The 21,035-nt window shown below is 40.0% G+C and overlaps 1 pseudogene; it reads right to left on the bottom strand.

Moving 5' to 3' along the window:
• Positions 1-294: 294 nt before the first annotated feature.
• LOC129764512 (uncharacterized) lies at positions 295-20,647 on the bottom strand (annotated as a pseudogene).
• Between the last annotated feature and the right edge of the window lie 388 nt (positions 20,648-21,035).

Below are 21,035 nucleotides of genomic sequence, written 5' to 3'. Positions count from 1 at the left end.
TTTTCAATTGTTATTGAACAGTTTCGATATACGATGATGAAAGAGCCGGTCAGGTTTCTATCGGTAATTCCGCACGTGTTATGTAGAGTGTTATTGATGTCGTTAAGGAGCACCGTCGTCGGGCTCAGTTGGACTGTAGGTGGATGTGTAGAAACGTGTTCATATGTGCATCTGCTTTCTATTCCCTTGACTATTTTAGAAATGCATCTGTCTTCGGAAACATCTTCTAGGTCTGATCTGTAACGTTTACATTGGTTTTTCTGGAGTAAAAGTTCTGTAGATCCTTTGATGTAGTTATTTCCCTTTAGTTGGATGAGTTCTGATTTCTTGAAGATTGCCTCAATTCTAATATCATCATAGTTTTGTGGGTAAAATGTAGGTACGTTGATTACGTAAAGCAGTATCTCGTTGTCTGTTCCAATGGTCACCTTCGCGAGGTTGAGCACTTCTTCGAGGAGTTCTGTGTGTAGGCCTTGTTTACTGAGAGTTTCATCTATTTGTCTGATTTCATCCGTGGATAGTAATTTATTAACTATTTATTAACTATTCCTACTTTGGCAAATGCTATTGATTCTTGAATTGCTGATACTTGATCGTTTAAGATGTCTAGGCTCAAAATTAGATTTATTATCTGGGCTTTTTCTATTGCTAGTGTAGAGCTTTTTGATTCTGCCTTAATTAGTTCATTTATTGCTTCTGTCAAATTATTCAGATTACCGAACATCTCATCGTTTATTAAGATTTGTTTGTTGTTATTGTCTACAGCTGCATTTATTTCATTAGTTATTAATCGTAAATCATCAGCGTCTGGTGAGCCGGACATCCATTTCCATGCTCGTCCTAATGCGTCCCATCGTCTCTGTCTCGTCTTTGGTTTGAGTTGTTCGATACGATCTTTCAGATCGTTCACTTTTTGATCAAATAATCTGTTTAAGTCGGGATAACTAATGTGAATTGTCGAGAGGTGCGTTTCCATTTTTGATATTGATAATTCTATTGCTGTTATGTTAATCGCATGAACATATTTCTGATATCCTTCTATAATTTTTGCTTCTCCTATTTTTACTATCGCCACTGGTAATCGTTTACGTTGTGAATTTCAATGTTTTGGCCCAGAACAAGGGGTAACCTGTAATCAGTTAATATTAATATTTTTTACATTAGATTTATGTAATTTCGAATTTTGTTCGTTTCTAAATGTAACATTTTTATTTTGTTGAACATAGTGTTTTTTAAATTTTGGTTTATGCTTAGCTCTTATTATTTTGTCCTTCACGAACACCTCTTTACGTATTTCGAGTTCGGGTGGTTCAATTCTGTTTTTGTTAAATGTCGTTAATTGAGTTTGCTGTGTTTTTGTCAAATTTGCCAAAATTTCGTCGTATTGTTTTTGTCTTATTTCTTCTAATTTGTCGGGGTCGATCTGTTGGTTTGGGTTCCTCGTTTTACCAAATACAATTTCTTTGGGTGTCATGGATGTAGAGGAGTGAATGGTGTTGTTGTATTTTTCAATGACTGTTTGAATGAGATTTCTAACTGTTGTGTCGGGAGAATGTTGTTTTTGAATTCGGTACAATTCTATGACCGTAGAATGAAACCGTTCTACTGCACCGTTGACTTCTGACTTGTGGATTGGTGTCCGATATACCTGAATGTTTAACTCAGCCATCCAACCACGAATTGAAGACCTCTTTCGTTGTCAACTACAATTGACTCCGGAACTACATGGGATGTGAGTGTGGTCCACATTCCTTTTTCCACATGAGTCGCGTTACGAGATCGTATCGGTACCATGCGTCCATATTTACTGAATTTATCGATGCTTGAAAGAAAATACTGTTCTTGAATTTGGAAAATATCGATGTGTACAATTTGAAATGGATATCTTGGAATCGGGGTTTCTTGAATCGGTATTATGAGTGGATGTCGATCGTATTTGGATATATTGCAAACGTCACAAACTCGAATGAAGTTTCGAATATTTTGCGTGAGCTTTGGAAAGTAAAACTCTCGCAACATTTGTTCTTTGTTTTCATTTATACCGCGATGAGCTCTTTGATGAGTTTCACTTATGATTTTCTCTTGTTCTTCCGGGTTTGAAACGTCTTTTAATATTTTCTGTGTGAACCGAATTTTTAGGACACCTGCTCGACTGAAAAACTGTTTGTAGACCTCTTGAAGTTTTCCTAAGATCTCTTCGGAGGTATATAAACCGTTTAGTTTTGTTGGATCGAAAAAGTCTTTAAGTAGTGTTGCTAAAATTTGGTCAGTCAGGCTAGTTCTTCTTATGACGGTACGACGTATTCCTGGAAAAGGGTGTATTACTATTGTGTCTGGATGACTATTAACTTTTTCAATGATAACTTGATTACGGAAGGCATTAAGTGGAGCTTCTGTAGATAAAATATAATTTGTATCATCGTCATCTGCTGAGTGTTGGGTAGGGGATAACGAATGAACTTGGATGCGACTCAAGGCATCCGCAACAACGTTGCTTCTACCAGGTTTATACACGATTTCATAATCGTGTTCCTCCAGGTAAGATTTCCAATTTTTTAATTCTGCATTAACGTTTCGTGGAGACAAAGAAAACGTTAGCGGTTGATGGTCGGTGACGATTTTAAATTTCTGTCCATAAATGTAATTTCTGAAAACTTTAAGTGCCCAATAGATGGCTAGCATCTCTTTCTCGGTAGCTGAGTAAATTTCCTCAGCTTTGTTCAAAGTTCGGGATGCAAAGTGGATTGGCTTATCTTTGCCAATTTCACCTTGACTCAACACAGCGCCAACAGCGAAGTTTGATGCGTCTGTTGTAATAAGGAATGGTTTAGTAAAATCAGGATAAATGAGCACGTCATTACTTGTAAGAATCATTTTCATTTGTTCAAAACACTTAATTTCATCTTGATTAAGGCTTATTTGTTTTTTAGAATCAGGGTTTCTCTCCCCTCTCAAAAGATTTGTTAGTGGTTTCGCTATCTTAGCGAAATCTTTAACGAATCGCCTGTAGTACCCAACAAGACCTAAAAATCCTCTCAACTGTTTTAAATTTTTCGGTTCGGGAAAATTTTTGATTACCTCTATCTTCTTTTCGTTGGGTTTAATGCCTTTGTCTGAAATAATATACCCTAGAAATTCAATCGAAGTGTGGAGAAATTCCGATTTATCTAATTGAACTTTCAGGTTTGCATTTTCCAAAGTTTGCAACACAATTTTCAAATTTTCATTATGCTCGTTATTATCTTTTCCGAATACAACTACGTCATCGATATAAACGTAGCAGCGCTTGCCAATGTGCTCACGTAACACATCGTTCATCGCTCTCTGAAAAATAGCGGGAGCGTTTTTGAGGCCAAATGGCATACGAATGAACTCGTATTTTCCATAATTGAAGGAAAAAGCGGTTTTCTCTACATCTTTAGGATTCATCCTTATTTGATGAAATCCTGATGCCAAATCAAGAGTTGAAAAGTATTTGTTTCCTCCTAGTTGGTCTAAAATATTTGAAATCTCAGGCATTGGATACCTGTCAGATATCGTTTTCTGATTCAGCTTCCTGTAATCAATAACGAGTCGAAATTTTTTTTTCTCCAGAGGCATTCATTTTTTTAGGAACGATCCAAACTGGGGAATTCCAGGGTGATCTAGAAGGTCTTATAATTCCTGATTCGATAAGTTTTTTCATTTGCTTGTTCACCTCATCTTTATAGGCCATGGGATAGGGGTATGTTTTTTGATAAATTGGTAAATCGTCAGTAGTGCGAATGTCACATTTCACTTTTGTGGCACATGAAAGGGTGCTTTTAGGGTTATGGAAAATTTCATTATATTTTTTCAGAATGGGTATTAGCTTTGAAGTTTCTTGTTCAGTAAGGTGATTGAGTCTGACTTTTTCTGTAACAGTTACGGAGTTTATTTTCCTGGGTGTAGGAGTAGGAGTATAAAAATGGATAGGAATGTTTAATGTATGGTTTCTACCGAATACTTGCAGAATTTCTTGATTTGAGATAAGGTTGAAATCTTGTTGAAGATTAAACCTGTACCTATAATTCCATAAAAAAATGTATGGAAGTCAAAAATTGAAAATTCGTAAGTGTCTTCGATCACTGGTGAAAAAATTGCAAGATGGGTAACTTCAGAAATAACATTTTTTCCTGTAACCCCTTTGACAGGTTGTTGAGGAATTTTGAAAATTTTCTTGCCAGAATTGAGTGCCCATTTTTTCGAAATTATATTTATATTTGCTCCGCAATCGATTAATAGTTTCATGTAACCTTTTGTAGTGGGAACTTTAATAAACGGAAGCGGGGAAATGTTCTTTAATCGAACCATTTCGCTACCCAATCTGTGTTCTCTAAAAAATTGGTTTCAGTTTCTTTTGACTCAATTGGTTCTTCAGAAGTTTCATCATCAATTAAATTTAAGTTTTCTAATGGTTCTGAATAATTTTCTTCGTTGAAAAATTCATTGTTTGTTTGAATTTGCTCATCATACCACTTCTCGTATTCAGAAGGGTCTAACTTTTCTTCTAATGTGTGTGCTAATCTTTTAGCATGGGGATCGTGTGCTCTCATGGAATTGCTTGGCCCTCTACGTTGAGCTACTGGCCGATTGCCATAATTCACATGTTGAGTACGAATGGTGCATTTCAACCATTAAATGTCTTCAGTATATGGTGAGAAAGTTAGGGCTTTGTATATTTACGATGATTTCAACACGCGATTGGACCAAAATCGTTGATAATCTTCGAAAATTTTGAGTTTGATAATGCATACAGGTTATGAATACTGTGGATAATGGTGATAAAATCGATATCACATTAAGTTGGATTATATCAAATAAATGATTACCGAGCCAACGGTAGTCCTACGTTTACCTTGCGGTTATATCACAGATATAACCCACTTCTGGTTTTTAATAGTATTTCGATTAGCTTCAAATTAAACAACATTCAACTGCGCTAAATCATTTCAGAAATGTTCAGAAAAACTCTTTTCGATAGACACTCGTTTCTCAGATTTTTTTTTGCAGACGAATGATTCTATTGCCAAATAAGTATCTTCAGATGTTATTTCATGTGTTGTTTGATTATAGGTTATTGATTCAGCTGTAATTTTATGATCACAAATTTTTTTTGCCTTTCCTGCAGTTTTACTATTATACAGTCTTTTGGAGTCACCGAAGAAATGTTTCTAATTTCAGTAGGACTATTTAGGGTGCAATCCTAATGTTGTCTCGAATGTTCTAGAAAAGTTATTTTGAAGGAGTAGTATTTTAGGCCTAATATCATTCATCATAGTGGGATTATTACACACACGATTAAAGGAATTTCATAATAGATTCCCGATTTGGTAGGAAGGGGTGTAATCAATACTGCATAGATGAAATTTGGAACAAACTGTAGCTGGACAAAGCACAGTTGAGCAGCTTTCGAACTTTTGGCTACTTCATTTTATGAATACATGATTTGCGGAGACGAATGAATCGAAAGATTTCTAGTTTCCATTAACAAAAACAGAACATGTTTTTTCTTGCATTGTTTTTTTATCATTAGAAAAACACCAAGGGCCTGATCACGAACGTCACTTCACAGTGAAAACGAAATGAATTGTATGCAATTTGTATGCATTTTATTCCGTTTTCACTGTGAAGTGACGTTCGTAATCAGACCCCAAATATAAAATAAGACTAATTGAAAATTGAATATAGGCACAATACAATTATTTCGTTCTTTTCCAATTAAAATATATGGTAAAATATCCACGTGAACAACAGGGAAGGAGTATAGTTAATGTCCACGCGTGTCCACGGAGGGGGAGGCGGGCGTCTAAAATCGTGCTTTTTCTGTCCACGTGGTATGTGGACAGCCCACAAATTAATCGAATAATCGATTAATCGGCACACTAAGAGAAATAATTGGTTAGACTGATTTTACTAATTTGCCAGATTTTTTGTTGCCGTTATAATCAAATTTATTTGTAATTATTTTAGTTACTAGTGGTGTTGCGGTTGCAATTTGGTTTGCCAACGTGTTTGTAACATCTTCTCATCAGATGTAAGAATGTAAACAAGTTATGCAACGTGCAACAAACTCCACCCGAAAATTAATTAATAATGAAACTGAAATATATGAATTAAAGTTAACTTTTCCGTAATAAACAGATTCTTTGCAATTGATGAAAAAATCCTTTTCGTCATGTTTTTTCTAGTGCAGATTTTTTCATTGATAAAAGAGGTATTGTTATCGATATAAATATTAAAAACACAAAAGCTGCTATTCTGTATACTATCCTATCTGTATATTATTTATATTTATGATATATATATATATATATATATATATATATATATATATATATATATATATATATATATATACATCACACAGTTCCGCACGAATGTGCGAAAACGTCTTTAAAAAGTGCTATTTCTCCAGCTTTGTCATTTCAATGCAAGCGATTGCTTTCAGTCACAATTGAATCGTGAATCACCCACAAGTTGTCAGAATAGGTGTTCTGGCTCTACTGATCTTTATTATTCTGTTCTATTCGTTATTATTCTGCAGCTTTTCTGTAGAATTCGCATGTGAAATAAAATTGTTATTGTAACTATTAAGACCAGTTGGTCCAGTTGCTGGGCCAGTTGGAGAGAAAAGCTCTGGTTTTTACAATTGAAGTGTCATTTTCTCTTATTCTATATCTAGTTATTGCTATTGATAATAGAAGGTCATACATTCCACCAAGATGAAGAAATCATCGATGTATTATAATCAGTGGTTGGTATAGAAAAACCATGCCAAAAGACTTAACACAATTTCGAAACTTCAGTCGTAATGTCCAGCTGCAATATGCTTTTTTATTATTTATTATGAAATAAAAAACGAATCATCTTCCGACACCAAAGCTGTCAGAATCATCCATTCCGTCTTACATGCAACGAAAATTACGTAAGTCGACATTCTAAAATATTGCTCCGTTACAACATGAGTAGAGCAGAATGAGTAGGATTGGGTGAAAAACATTCACAAAAATGAAATCAATTTCGTATGAATTACAGCCAGTTTCTAATTCGTGGATCATATTCAGTTCTCAATCATTTTAAATAACCTATTTGATATGGTTTCGTCCAAGCTGCGGCAAGTTGTAATTTGTATCTCGCTCTTCAAAGGTTTTGATCTTGTAAACGAGCTGACCAGCTCTGATTCTGAATCCCTATTCATTAGATCATGCCATGTCCGTCCGGCTTTTATGAACTGATGCGTTACCCTATCGGATTACCAAATTATCACGGTGGTTTTGATGCAAAAACAGCAGTAAATGGTCCGGAAGTACTTCGCTGTACTCCTGACTATTCATTCGTGTTGATTAACGGACTATCTGAATCAGGTATCTTTGAAAAAAATTCGCTCTAATCATCAAACTTCCGCCTCCAAAGTTACGAGTTAAGAGCTACGTTACTCGTTCCTTAGTCCTTCCGGTATGAAGCAATTCTATCCAGGTTAAATTTCTTCCTGCTAGAAGATCACCTGAAATATTGAACCCGATGGGATAAGCTACTCTCCGACCCGCAATTTTGGAAATAGAATTTTGATGATTAGGAGGAAATTTTCCCAAAGAGGCCTTTGTAAAAAGAATGTCCAGGATCAAATTATCGTACCGAATTAAACAAATTAAACAACATATTTTATTCGAAAGATCAAGGCGAGCACAAAGAATTCCGGAGAAAGCTAAGATTTCTGCTCATTTCTTTTTCATTTTCTTATCTGAGTTAACCTGTTGTATCAAAATGGTATTCTCTCAATCAAATGATCAAAAAAAAATTAAAAAAACTACAGTTTCTTACTTACTGCCCAGCGAATTTCATATTTTTTTTAAAAACCTTCAATTTTTTATTACTATTTAAAAGATAATTCTGAACTGAAAATTGATGAAACGATGTTAGGAATGACAAAGCATCAGCTACTACATTACAAATTCAATATAATCAAAACACCTCTAAACCAATTAAAATTGCAGAATCCGTACCGGCGTTTTTTCTTTGAATTTGGATCGATTTAACGACGTAAATTATTCGTTCGCTTCGATTGCAAATCGATTTTTGCAGAAAGTATTCGATTGATAGAACGATTAGCGGACATCACTAATCGCACCCAGCAGCCAGATGAGCGCAAAGATCGAAACGCTTCGGCCCGGCAGGAGGCCAAACAATTATTCCTTGTTTGGTGCCCGAAGCCGTCGCGAGGGATTACGCTCGGGGAAGCCAATAATTTAATCGACAATTCTATTGTTCAGTCACATTTAGTGATAGATTAGCACAAAATGTCCTCCGCGAGGCGGCATAAGCGGCGAAAGAAGCAAACAAACAACACCAAACGCCATGTTTCCACCTTCTATCGCTTATTTTGTGAGCGATTTGTAGCGACGGTAAATTATATGTACTCCCGATTGCTTAGTTTTACACGGTTCGCCCGACGGTGAATATGGGGTGGGGCTGAAGGTGCAATCTCGCGTAACTTACGCGCAACGGTGGAAAAGCTATCGCGCCACCGAAGAAAACAGTAGCCGGCTCCAAGCGCGGCACGTTACTTCAACAACAAATTCCTTATGCAAATATGTGCATCAAAGCGCGGCGTAAAGATGGTGAAAAAGCAAAACGATTTGATCGTAAAATAGTCGAAAGAGGTAATTAGCGGTATTTCCTGTGCCTCTTGTAGAGTGAGCGAGGCTAGCTTTCGATCACGATCGGAGAGTTTGTGTGGTTCCGTGCGCTGCCGACGAATCGAAGCGAAAGGATGGCAGCCTACATGCGCCGCGCAAACCATCATACCCAATAAAAATGGGAAGGGGATGAGTTGGAAAGTTTGACAGTCCAATTGTGTGGCAACCTATCGAAAGGCCGCCACAAAGTGAGGAGCATTACCGCGGTTGCAGCTGAGCTGAGGCTCAATTTTGGGATGAGCAATCGGCGGAGAAATTTGTCAATCTTCACCGCCGTTCGAAGCTAGGGCCCGGTTTCGAAGAACACAAAGCCCTCTCGTGACTCGTAAAATTGTTACTCAAGGGTGCACACCGTCTTCGAATGGGGAGGACGCGTCTCGCACGACTGTGTTCGATAAAAAAGGCAATAAAATTAGGAAATTAATGAAAGCCTAAACGGGGCGGTTACATCGCTGCTGACTGATGGCCTGCTTCATATAAATGATGATCACAGTGCAACTCTCGGTAGTACGGTTTATTTGGGGCTACACAAAAAAAAAATTACAGGTGATTGTTTCTGTAAAAAATACGTCAGGTGGCGCCCCTTGCTTATGTCATATACGTCTTTCAGAGGAACTGTCAAATGACTGTCAAAAATATTTTATTCGGTCGTACTTTCCACGATGAAATATTTACGGAAAACAGTGTCAACAAACCAAATTTTGGGGACTTGGTAGCCGAATAGTTGCTGGTACCTCTAAGCAATCGATTCGTGTTGAAAATCTCAGCATTTCTTCATCCACACCAAATATGCTTTTCATGATAGTGTTCGATTACTTAGCGTTCTCTAACTATTCTCTGTTCACATCACCGCTATGAACATTGAGAAGAAATATTTTTTTATTATGATATAATTACTTAAATTTCTGCTTTTTCTAGATGATAATGAAAAGAATCAGATTAGTAAAGAAAACAAAATAATATTGATAAGACTAAATATAAATTGATAGACTTTTACATTTCGTACGAAAACTAGCATAGACTCGTATCAAACTCAGAGCACCTGAGCCGAACATTTCATGAAATGTCTTCCCAACATACCAGTTTTTTCTTCGACAACCACTAAACCAACGGAGACGTTTTGAATATTATCGGAAGATATATGGTGCTTACGTCAAGCCATGCGAACAAATTTTCATTGAAGCGATAGGTTGTCCGCCTAAATTGACGCAAGCATTTTCCAAATGGAACCAATATGGTTCATCTCACAAGATCTCCAAGGCCTTCTTTCTACCGGTGATATTCATGACCTGGACAGATTATTTAATTGGAAATGGGCATGGTTGTGCTTTTAGACCGAAATCAACAAACATGCGTTTTCCCAATACTAATGGCGTTGGAGATTACGTCACCTTTGCAAACATGGATGGTACATAACAACCCTTTACATCCATGCCTGATACAGTGTTGAATAAAGTATGAGATTAGTATAGATAAATAATAGGCTGACCAACCGTACCGTTTTTTCGACCATTTTTGATTGTCCGGTTTTTTTTATCAATTTCTTCCGTATTTTGAATATAGAGAAAAAATATTGCTACTATTTGCTATTATTCTCAATAAATTGTTTTTGAATGAACATCTACAACATCCAATCGAGTATTTTGCAATCAGTATTTAAAGCCTTGCTGTGTGTATGGGTATTTATAAATATTTTCATATCTACACAGTTCGTGTAGATATGTTATTTGTGATTTCGTCGGTGAACATTATGTTAAATTGCTTTAGAATAGAATTTTTTAGTATTTCTGACCTATGGCGCTTCATTTTCCCATCATAAATGTTCCGGTGCATAATTCGATTTATTTGACGACACATACTTCAAACTATGATCGCTTTTCACCAAGCCTTACAAGACCTTGTTGACGACGTATCCGCTATTGAAGTTGCGGGTAATGATTTGATTTTGTTTTAATTCTTCAACATAAACTAGTGAGGTGCAAAGTATTCAGATTCAAGAGAGCTAAGTTTCTTAAAACTGTGGATTTTTTTAACGATACTGCGATAGAGTACATTGATAAATGGAATGCTAGTCTAAAGCTAATTCAGGATCCGGAATCACAAAACCAGTTGTGTTTTTATATCAAAATGCAGATAATTTATTGTTCTTTTAAAAACAAATGTAAAATCCATCAATGTTTGAACTCTCTGTTAATCAACCTCAATGCCCATTTTATTCCACGATTTCTTAATGTCTGCAGCATCCCGAGTCATTTTGGCTTTTCGATTTCCGCTCGAAATAACTTCCGCTCCCGCGTAATAATTTTCGATTGAATGGAATTGGGGCGATTGGGAGGATTGTAATCGATGCCATTTTCACGGTGGCACTGAAGCATCTCTCGACTGTAGTGGTAGCTTACCAAAACTTCTCCGAACCTTTGTGGGCTCTAATAAACGGAAGGAGACGTTCCTACAGGCACTCTTTTCCCTATAAATTTTCGACATCTCTTCTGGCAGTGGCCTTAAAGATTTTCGGGCCTGGAAGTTGTCTAAAACCCATCATCTTCACCCACATTTTGTCATCCATCAATAATGCATGCTATTCGTACTTCGTTAAAACCTTGTTGTACAACTTTCGAGTGCGTATTTTGGCCACCAGATTTTACTTCAGCGTCCTGTTCGGTTGCTTTCTGGCACGAAAGTTACGATAACCTTCTCGCATACGGATTCTCTGCATGGCACTTAAGTTAGAGTTCTGTTTTTTTTGGTTTCGCGATTCTACCGCCGGATTTTTAGTGTGAGTGTTGAAAATTGAATTTCTTATATCGGCTTCCATTCTGCACAACTTTTTCAAAACAAAACGAATCAACGTGAAATATTTACCTTTGAAAAATACAGATTGTTCAAACCAAGGCGCCTCTATATGTACCAGGTGAAACAATCATATGAAATGCACTTTCAGCCATATTGGAATTGCTGTCGGTATTGTTTATAAACAGCATCAGAACGCTGCCGGCGGCTCTCTACAAACTGCTACGACGCTTATTCGAACGATGCTTACTATGTTCGGCTTTTGCGAATTTATGTGAAATAGAAGGGATGATTTTGTAGTATTTCATTCTCATTTCCACACTCTTGCATGTAAAAAGGCAAAAATAGCGTATTCTAGCAATAACAAAACAAACAACCCCCGCTCCACTCCACCGTAATCCCCGTCTTATTGAAGTGATGATGTTGCTTCACCTGTTATACATTGATATAAGCGACTTGGTTCAAACCATGCTGTCAAATGATTTCAGATATGCCTACTACGACCGCTGTTATAACAACAGTGATTCGTATATATTCAAAGTAGCATTACTATAAAACTTACCGTTTAGATAGATTAAAACATTTAGTTTTGAGTGATGAACATTTAGTTTTGAGTGAAGATGAAACAAAAAATTCGTGCCAGTTACGATCCGTTGGGTGCAAATATTTTCAGAAATAGAGAACAAATTTCATGAGTTTAAGGAATTTGTGGATCATATGATCATGTTTTGTGTCTGCCAGGTAGTCGCCGTAGATCGCCGGTTGAAAGGATGTTTTACCATAGGACTACGTCTTTGATTTCTATATAAGGTTGTCACGATTCGAAAAATGTAACAAAAAATTAAGAGATTTATAATGCATATTACGCAGAATCGTTCTCCGTTATATGGTCATAATATGTACCATGAGACGGCAAATTTTCCAGATTTTTTTTCACCTGTGATATCTACAGTGCAAATAGTAAAACAAGTAGGTTATTTAACGAATAAAAGGGGTATGTTTTGCAAGCGAATGCAAAGGTAAATCATATATTAAGCATTATTTCTTTCAGCTTGGTTCCCGTGAATGTTGTACGCAACACAAAATTGTGTGCAATAATTAATTCTATAAAAAAAAGACATTCAGTGAATGTATAGGAATAAACCCTAGTTTATAGGGTGCGAGTAAGCATACGAGTCGGTCTAGTCAGTTACTGCAGTGCAGCTACTCACACCGTGTGAAGACATCATGCCAGTTAGTGTCATAAGTAATCCGGCGTGCGAGCTACTTCAAAGTTTTTTGATTTTACTCGTACTCGCATCCCGTCAAAAATGTCAAAAAACTGCATTTAGCGTTCGGATCAGGGATGCCGAATGTAAAGAAATGTCTCCATTTTGAAGATATTCAAAAATATGCGAAGATATGGAGAGAGTTGAAAATTATTGAAAAATAAATGGAACCCTCTTAGTTTCTAAACAAAATCGGTGTTATTTTGTTCTGCACGTTAGCGTGGCAGGCTTTCTTTTTGAGATATTTTTCTTGAAAATCTATAATATAAAATCATTATCAGGCACAATTTTCATTAAAAATTCACTCATCACTTGCAAAAATAGGAATTGTTCTAAGAAACAGAATACATATTCGATTTGAAAAAGTGCATTTTCATTCATTATTTTATTTTTTGACGCATTTGTTCCAGCTGTAAATCTATTATCATTTTCATTTCCCGAATTGGTACACTAATACTTATGACAGACATACAGTTGTACTTCGAAAATTGTATGTCTGTCACCATGTACAGCGCTAGAACCATGCAAGCAACTCGGTACAATCGCTGTACCTGTACCGACCTGTTTTACCGCTGTACATGGCTACAGTTGTACTGTGCGCACCGCCATAGACGGTTAGTGGTGGGTAGCATGAACAAGCAGAATCAAATCACTTGGTAAACGTTCTTTTCATTGACTTTCTTTTAATTTAATAACTCAGATTGGAAACTTTTTTGTTGTGTTTGATAGTTTAGACACTAAATAAAAACCTTTTTCATTGAAATATGTGGTGGAAATTGGAAAAATATCTGATTGTCAGTTTGACATACGGTACAATGTACAACCAAAGTATGTCTGTCATGGTACGATGGTACCTGTACAACGCTGTACACGTACAACGCAAGTACAGCTGTATGTCTGTCCCTGGTATAAGCTGCTGTAAAGGCGGAATAAAAAAATTAAAATCTTTTAGACTGCCATTTATAGCATCACTTATTTCCGGAATTATCTTAGCTGCGGAAAATATCGGCAATAATTTGAACGATATTCCTAAAGAAAGGCTCAACAATGTCATTTCTAATTTCACTCTCTTACTGTACTCTAGGGTATCGTCATAATAGAGTTCCTTCAATATTGTATTTGTTTCTCCTTTTCTTTTCATCCAATTCCTAGTCCAAATCCTTTTGCCTTTCTGCTTTTTTTGAATAGTACCTTCAGTTCGAAGTAATTCAGCAAAAAGTATTTTTGTAACCGCTTTTGTCACGGTACGAACTACGGTCATTCGTGTTTTTCTCGACAACGTTGTATACGGTATGAACAACGGCCAGCGTGAAATTCGCAATCAAATTGTGTAATAATAAATGCAACTGAAAAGCTGAGACTGCCAATAGAGAAGTCGATTACGGATCAATTATCTGTCAACTTCGGACCTGATTGCTGGTTCTCATTTTTTTATGACATTTGAAAAATCATCTGGCATCCCTGGTAAACCAGTGCTGTTGTCCATAGTTCCTCGCCAGCAACTCACCCTGTGTGAGAACGGATAAGGCGAGCAACCGCAATTATTGCAATTATTGACGAAAACTGCCGAGAAAACACTCGCAGAAGCGTTGCAAAAAGCTGCAACTGGACAGGTGACGCCAAAGATTCCTCAAAACCGTTCGGAAAAAAGAAAAAAAGATTCACCAGCAGAAGAAGAAATGCTCAAAAAACGCAAGGACGACCACGACAACGACGACCAAGGCGATAGTGCTGCCCAGGGCCAAAGTACATAGAATAGAAGGTAAGGAATATTTCCTGTATATACACACGGAGAACGCATGTATTACACACACAACGAAGTTAGTAATAAAAAATCCTCAATTTGTTCGAAGTTCTGAAGTTTTTTCAATATTTCTCGATTTTCAAAGTTCTAAACATCATAAAAAGTGGCAAAATCGCCGGTCGAGTCGACGGTAAACATGATAGTGTACTTGTTTTTCACTGCAAGTAACGTTTTATGTGAATTTCTATCGATTTCATACTGAATAGTTTTTGTTTACTTCAGCAAAATGTTGAAATACCACGTCCCGCGATGCCGGAACAGAATAATTTCGAATGAGATAAACTAATCGGAGATGTTTTCAGTTATCCCATGCATTCGCTCCTTGGATCGGGAACGAGAACGACACTGCTTCGATATAACCTCTCCACACATTTGTTTATCGGTTTTGCATTATTTCTATAGTACAGATGCGATAATTTTACTGTTTTCAATTTTAAAATAATTATGTATACCACTATTCCATTATTTCGAAACATATTTTGAGACAGTTCTTGTGTTATAATTTAAAAAATTGAAAAATGTTTGAATTTATATGGATTCGATCTATGGTTAATAACTATTTTTTGCTTTTTTTCTTTGCCTACCACTACTTGAACAAAGCAGGGAGTAGACTACCTTCCTATTCTACGTACTTTGGCCCAGGGCGACAGCGAAGAGCTGGGTGACAGCGACGACCAGAGCGGCACCGATAGCAAAAGAAACGACTGGAGCACGGTCACGAGAAGAAACAAGAAAAAATTAGTGAACGAGCAAAAAGAGAGAGAGAGAGAAAAAAGAAAACGGTGAAAAAAAAGAAGAAAGAGGATGAAAAGAAACAGGAGCCAAAGGACAAGAAGCCTAATCCTCGGTGGGCGAGAGGCAAAGGTGATGCACTCATCGTCGAAGCCAAGGGCGACGTATCATATGCTGACCTCTTCAAAAAAATGCGAGAGAACCCCGGCCTCAAGAAACTGGAGGAGAGCGTGGTGAAGTCTAGGCGCACCCAGAATGGCGAAATGCTGTTCGAGCTGAAGAGGGACCCAGAAATCAGGAGCTCTGCATTTAAGGATCTTGTCGAAAGGGCTCTCGGTGACGGAGCGAACGTAAGGGCCTTATCCTCCGAGTCATCGATTGAATGCAGGAACCTCAGTCTGTTCACTACCGAGATGGACCTGCGTCAGAAGTTGAAGGAGGAAAACATCGTGGGCAAAGTTCCGATGAAAATCCGATTAAGAAATGCGTATTGCGGGACGCAGACCGCAACGATTCGTCTCCCAACGGACGCAGAGAACAAGTTGCTGAAGCTAGAGAGTATAAACGTCTGCTGGGCTGTGGGTCGTTTTAGAATCGTTCCGCCTGTTCCAAAGCAACTGGAGCGATGTTTCAAGTGTTTAAACTTCGGCCATCTGGCGAAAGGCTGCTTGGGGCCAGATAGATCCAAACTGTGCAGGAAATGCGGAATAGAGGGACACTTTGCCAGCGACTGCAAAGGAAAGCCAAGGTGTATGCTCTGCGAGGACAGTAATGACCATACGACGGGAGGCTTTAATTGCCCTGTGTACAAACAGGCGAGGACAAGCGAACAGTGATGGAGATAATCCAAATAAATCTCAACCATTGTGACACCGCACAGCAACTGTTGTGGCAGTCAACGACAGAAACAAAATGTGATGTCGCAATTATCGCGGAGCCGTATCGCACTCCCCCCGGTAACGGTAATTGGGTGACGGATAAAGTGGGAATGGCCGCCATCCAGGTCATGGGCATTCAGGAGGTAGTCTCGAGGGCTCGCGAGGGTTTCGTGATCACAAAGATCAACGGAATTTTCATCTGCAGCTGCTACGCACCTCCCAGATGGACGATGGACCAGTTCCACTATATGCTGGATGTCCTCACCGAGGAGCTCGCCGAACGAAAACCAGTCGTTATAGGAGGGGATTTCAATGCTTGGGCAGTAGATTGGGGAAGCAGATGCACCAACGCGAGAGGGACTTGCTTACTAGAAGCTCTGGCCAAGCTGGATGTTACCCTGTGCAACGAGGGTACCACTAGTACCTTCCGTCGAGATGGCCGAGAGTCCATCATCGACTTGACTTTCTGCAGTCCGTCGTTAATGACAAAAATGAGAAGGAGGGTATGCGAAGGATACACCCACAGTGATCATCAAGCCATTCGTTATACCATTGGCCAACGACACTCCGTGGCAGTACGGATAACTAGGACATGCCCGCGCAGGTGGAAGACAAAAATCTTTGACAAGGATCTTTTCATCGAAGCACTACGCGTGGAGAGTGGCGTCTTGAACATGAACGCGGATGAACTGACGGAAACGCTAGCCAAAGCATGCGATATAACAATGCCAAGAAGAAGGGAACCCAGGTATAAGCGACCTCCAGCCTACTGGTGGAGTGAGACACTTGGCGTGCTTCGGGCCAACTGCCTCAGCGCCAGAAGACGCTTCCAACGGTCAAGCATAGACACCAGAGAAGAGCGGAGAGTGGAATTTAGAGAGGCTAGATCCACTCTTAAACGGGCGATTAAGCGGAGCAAATCTAATTGCTTCAGGAAGTTATGTCGGGACGTGGACGTCAATCCATGGGGCAATGCTTACCGAGTGGTGATGGCGAAGCTCAGGGGCCCAACGACACCTTCCGAAATGTGTCCCGAAAAATTAAAAACTATCGTGGAAGGGTTATTTCCGCAGCACGACCCAACGACCTGGCCACCACGCCATATGGAGAGGATGAGGATAGCATCGAACGCAGAGAGGTGACGAACGACGAGCTAGTTGCAGCTATGAAACGCCTCAAAACGAAGAAAGCGCCTGGCCCAGATGGAATACCCAACGTAGCTTTAAAAGCGGCAGTCCTAGCATTCCCTGATATGTTCAGGACAGCAATGCAGAAGTGTCTAGACGAATGCTACTTTCCGGATCGATGGAAGGTACAAAAGCTAGTACTACTGCCCAAACCAGGAAAGACGCCGGGTGATCCAGCATCGTATAGACCCATATGCCTGGTGGACACTCTGGGGAAACTTTTGGAGAGAATCATCCTCAATAGGCTGACGGAATGCACGGAGGGAGTTCGTGGACTGTCCGATAGTCAATTCGGATTTCGGAAAGGGAGATCCACGGTAGATGCCATTCGCATACTGGTCGAAAGAGCAAACAGAGCATCCAAACCGAAGCTCAGAGGAAATCGATACTGCGCAGTGATAACGATCGACGTTAAGAACGCGTTCAATAGTGCCAGCTGGAAGGCCATCGCGACTGCGCTCCACACGATGAGAGTTCCTGACTACCTGTGTAGAATACTTAGGAGCTACTTCGAGAACCGTGTGCTGGTGTACGAGACAAACACGGGCCAGGCGCAAACTAAAACTACGGCTGGAGTTCCGCAGGGCTCTATCCTGGGTCCATCGCTCTGGAACAGTATGTACGATGGCGTACTAAAACTGAATCTGCCCAGAGGTGTGGAGATCATTGGCTTCGCGGATGACATTGTTATTCTCGTGACCGGAGAATCCTTGGAACGGGTCGAAATGCTCGCGACCGAGTCGATAGACATGATCGGAAGGTGGATGCAAAGTGTGAAACTGCAGATAGCTCACCACAAGACGGAAATGTTGATTGTCAGCAACCGCAGGGCGGTGCAACGTGCAGAAATCACCATCGGAGAGCACTTGATAACCTCGGAGCGAGATTTAAAATACCTGGGGGTGCAGATCGATGATCGACTGAACTTCAACAGTCACGTCGACTACGCTTGGAAAAAAGCAACGAAGACAATCAATGCACTGACACGAATCATGCCCAACAACTTTGGCCCAAGCAGCAGCAAGAGGCACCTTTTGGCTAGTGTCTCCTGATCGACATTACGATACGGAGGTCCAGCCTGGATCGCAGCGTTAGAAACTCAGCGGAACACGAGGAGGCTGAATAGTACGTACCGGCTCATGGCGATGCGAGTCGCGAGTGCGTACAGAACCATATCAACAGAAGCGGTCTGCGTCATAGCCAGGTTGGTACCTATCAACATCATCTTGGCGGAAGACAGCGAGTGCTATATGAGGAGGGGAACCAGAGGAATCCGGAAGCTAATGAGGGCAGAGTCGATGGCTAGGTGGCAGCAAGAGTGGAGTGCGGCTCAAAACGGCAGATGGACGCACAGGCTCATACCGACACTAATGGGCTGGGTGAACAGGAAACATGGAGAGGTAAATTTTCATCTAACGCAGTTTTTGTTTGGGCATGGCAGCTTCAGGCAGTATCTGCACCGGTTTGGACATGCAAGATCACCTCTTTGTCCGGAGTGTGGAGATGTGGAGGAAACACCGGAACACGTCGTATTTGTATGTCCAAGATTCACCACAAGGCGCGAGGGGCTGCCTACCCTTCATGCTGGGAACATCGCAGAAGAAATGTGTCGTGACGAGGGCACCTGGAACGCAGTGAACAGTGCAATTGTCCACATCATGTCCGAGCTACAGCGGAAGTGGAGGACCGACCAGCGTGCGGATAACGCCTGACTATAAAAGATGAACCACAGTGAGATCTGAAGCACCGGAGTACCCCACGAGAGCGACCGTGACGGAGTGCGCGTTATGTTGGAGGGCACTACCAAATCGGCGCTCCGCTGGGAAGAGAAATCCTGCGAGGGTGACTGTGACGGGGCGCGCGTTACGTTGGAGGGCGCTTCCTAATCGGTTCACGTCTCGACAGGTAAGAAATCCGCGAGGGTGGCTGTGACGGGTTGCACGTCAAGTTGGAGGGCAATTCCTAATCGGTACACGTCTCGACGGGTAAGCGGAATCCGGCAAGAAGGATTGACAAATTGCTGGCAATGCCTCATGGTGGATTGTAAAGAAGAATACTGCGAGGACTTCGACGAAGCGAGTGCCTAGGAAGGCGTCACCAAATCGGTGTGTACCTCACGAGAGTTGCTGTGACGGAGTGCGCGTTATGTTGGAGGGCACTACCTAATCGGCGCTCCGTTGGGAAGAGAAATCCTGCGAGGGTGACTGTGACGGGGCGCGCGTTAAGTTGGAGGGCGCTTCCTAATCGGTGCACGTCTCGACGGGTAAATGGATGCCTGCAAAATGGTCATAAGCGTAGTGGAGAGCAACGAATGGTGAATAAGAATATAGAGAAAAAGGGAAGGATCAACGCTAGTTTGCGTTGAAAACTCGTGAAGTGCATGAGCACTGCCGCCCCCTGAAGTAGTCGCCTAGATGTGGTCCCGGGGGAAATGAGGCTACGAGTAGAGGGCTTGGTTTTTGTGGGTGCGATCCCCACTCGACGTTTGGGTTATCCCATCCCAGATAAGGCTGGAAGAGCGTTCCTCACCTCTATAAAAAAAAAAAAGCAACCGATTGTCAAGCGAGTTCACCGGCTCTGTAGCTGCCCACTGTCAAGTCAGCTACTAGCAACGCATACATGGACCTTAAGGTTGTTTTTATGCACGATTAAAATAAATGCATGGAATTCAAATTCATTCACATTATTTTTTATCAATAGATAGAATTAAACATAGAATTAAAATAAAATCCAAATTTTGTTTGGTAATAGAAAAACTGAATGTTGAAACACAATCAAAATCGATATCTTTCTGCATAAATCTCTGAGTGATGTAAATGGAACATTTGTGGCAGATTAACGAAACCATTCTTGGTAATTGAACCAATCTGTAGATAAATATAAATATTGTAGCATACATATGATGTAAATATCTGGAATAACCACAAGTTATCCAAACAAAAAATATTTGGATCAAAACCAAACATTATCCATGCTAACGCAACGACCACTGTACTTTCTCCCAGTTTCAGCTCGTAAAACACATATATGGGAAACAATAAAACATGACAAAGTATGTGCCCTAACTAACACAATCGCACTCGCACTCGGGAATCATCGGAAGACGACGACAATTTTACGATGAAACCCACTTAACCCATCAATTAAAAAAACAAGCCACTCATTAATCGATTGAAATCGGAAGACGACTCCGTCGCAACAGCACTCACCACACGAAAGTGAACTTTGGCTCCACGTGTGACCCATTGGGAGATGTAATCCTGACCCGCATTTAGAGCCTCTCGCCGACACTCCCAATGAAGACATGTAGAACTGTCAATAGTAACTTTAATGGCGTTGAAAAATCCTACAGTGGCAACAATAGTAGGCGGGGAGACGGTGTCAGCGATGATTCGTTCCCTTTTCCCATAGCACGTGCATCATGGCCTGCTCGGATACGTACTCAATATAAAAAAAAAGTGGAAGATTATCTTCGCTCGAGTCGTTAAATTTATGACTTATTCCCTCATTTGAATAATGACCCGAAAGACCACAGAAGTCGATATGATATGTCGATAATGATAGCAACAACCATAATGCCGCTAACGCCGTTTCGAAATGTCGAAATTGTGAATGGATTCGAGCAGATGGTTTTTTTTTCGCTGTCGGAAAGCCGCATT

The sequence above is a fragment of the Toxorhynchites rutilus genome, chromosome 1 (assembly GCF_029784135.1).
Source record: "Toxorhynchites rutilus septentrionalis strain SRP chromosome 1, ASM2978413v1, whole genome shotgun sequence".
In the NCBI taxonomy this organism is placed as follows: domain Eukaryota; kingdom Metazoa; phylum Arthropoda; class Insecta; order Diptera; family Culicidae; genus Toxorhynchites; species Toxorhynchites rutilus.
Note: the sequence above shows the minus strand (reverse complement) of the source record. Positions and strands in the feature narration are given on the sequence as shown.